The 1438-nt window shown below is 60.2% G+C and overlaps 1 protein-coding gene across 1 annotated transcript in view; it reads left to right on the forward strand.

Annotated features, from left to right (window-relative positions):
- The first annotated feature begins 25 nt into the window (after positions 1-25).
- The window catches only part of SBK1 (SH3 domain binding kinase 1), a 38000-nt gene continuing 36587 nt past the window's right edge, over positions 26-1438 (forward strand). Inside the window, exon 1 of the mRNA XM_019539981.1 lies at positions 26-131. The gene's annotated coding sequence lies outside the window, so the exon portion shown is untranslated. The remainder of the gene's footprint in view (positions 132-1438) is intronic.

The following is a 1438-nucleotide window of genomic DNA, read 5'->3' on the forward strand; positions in this document are numbered from 1 at the left end:
CCGCCGCGGCTCGTCTGCAGGCCCTGCCCGAGGGGCTGCGCCTGTTGGGAGCAGTGACCCCCGGTCGCTTCCAGGAGCCCCCGAGCAGGGCCCGGGCTGCGCAGCCCCTCGGCGCCGGTCCCTGCCCGCAGGTGGGTCTGGGAGGGGCGCGCAGGGCCGGGGGGGGCGGTTTCCTCCCGCAGATGCAACGTGCCGTTGATTTCTGGCGCGGGAGCCAGCGAGGGAGCCACCGCCTGAGCTGGGGCGCCTCTGAGCAGGTCCCTTGGTGGGCAGGCGGCTGAGCTGCCCCTGGCGCCCTGCAGGACCTGCTCCCTGCCTCGACCCCTGCACAAAGACCTCGCAGCCCTTCTGCTGCTTGGGGCGGCGGGTGAGGCTGGCATGACACGCGAGGCTGTTCATTCTCGTTGCTGCCTCCTGGTCCTGTGGTCTCTGGAGACTCCTCTTCTAGCCTGGATTTGCTGCTGGTATCCTGGGGGCACAGGGTAGGTGTCCAGACCCCTCATGCCTGAATGGGCTGTGCTGTGATGGGTGAGCAGGGCTGACAAGTGACCAGCATGGGGGGACGAATCCCTGCCACTGGTGAGTCGTACTTATGAGCACTTGGAGCCTGTGCCTGTGCGGCAGTGGGGAGATCCAGGGGGAAGGGCAGGTGAGGAGCCTTAGGGAGCTCTAGTTTTTCAAATGTGCCTTTTGAATAGTTGCTCTGCAGCAGGATCCGGGTCGTGGCTGAAATGGCTTCTGAGGACACGAGACAGAAGGGATTGTGCTCTGGAGTGGCTGATTGAGGGCTGTGGAGGGAGGTGGCTCTGCTGACTTGATGAGACCGACTGGAGGGAGGGAACCGGTGGCCTGCGCTTGGAAAGGCAGGGAACAGTTTTAAAAAGAAAAGAGAGAGAAAGGGAAAGGAGAGGCCAGCTGGAGGGTGGGGGAGAGGGGGGGTGTTGGGCAGGTGCTGGTGGTGGAGTGAGCAGCCACTTGGACTGCGGCTAAGTGGACAGACAGGAGAGAGTGACCCTGAGCTGGGAGTTGAGGCTGGCTTGTTTTTTATCTTCGCTTTGTGCGATGCAGGGAAAGAACCAGCCGCGGAGCTCAAGCCTCACTGGAGAGTCAGATGCTGTGTAGAAAGGGTGAGCGTGACCCACTTTAATACTAGCATGTCTAGTGATTTACCATGTGGCCAAATTTTATCTGCAGGTAGGATAAGGAATTCCACTGCCCTCTGCCAGCCTTGGAGTTTTGATCCCAGTAGCAGGGTGCTGATTTATCTTCCCCTGGCTTGTGACCGAAAGGGCCACCCCCAGAGGTAGCTGCCTTGGACCTCCAGGCAGAGAAGCTGGCTTGATGATGGGGAATGTAAGCATTGCTCTTTTCTAGGGAGCTTTCTTCTAGCAGGACTTGAGGAGGAGAATGATTCTTTCTAGAGTGAGGAGGCCCTTCT

The sequence above is a fragment of the Crocodylus porosus genome, unplaced genomic scaffold (assembly GCF_001723895.1).
Source record: "Crocodylus porosus isolate Cpor-Errol unplaced genomic scaffold, CroPor_comp1, whole genome shotgun sequence".
Lineage (NCBI taxonomy): Eukaryota > Metazoa > Chordata > Crocodylia > Crocodylidae > Crocodylus > Crocodylus porosus.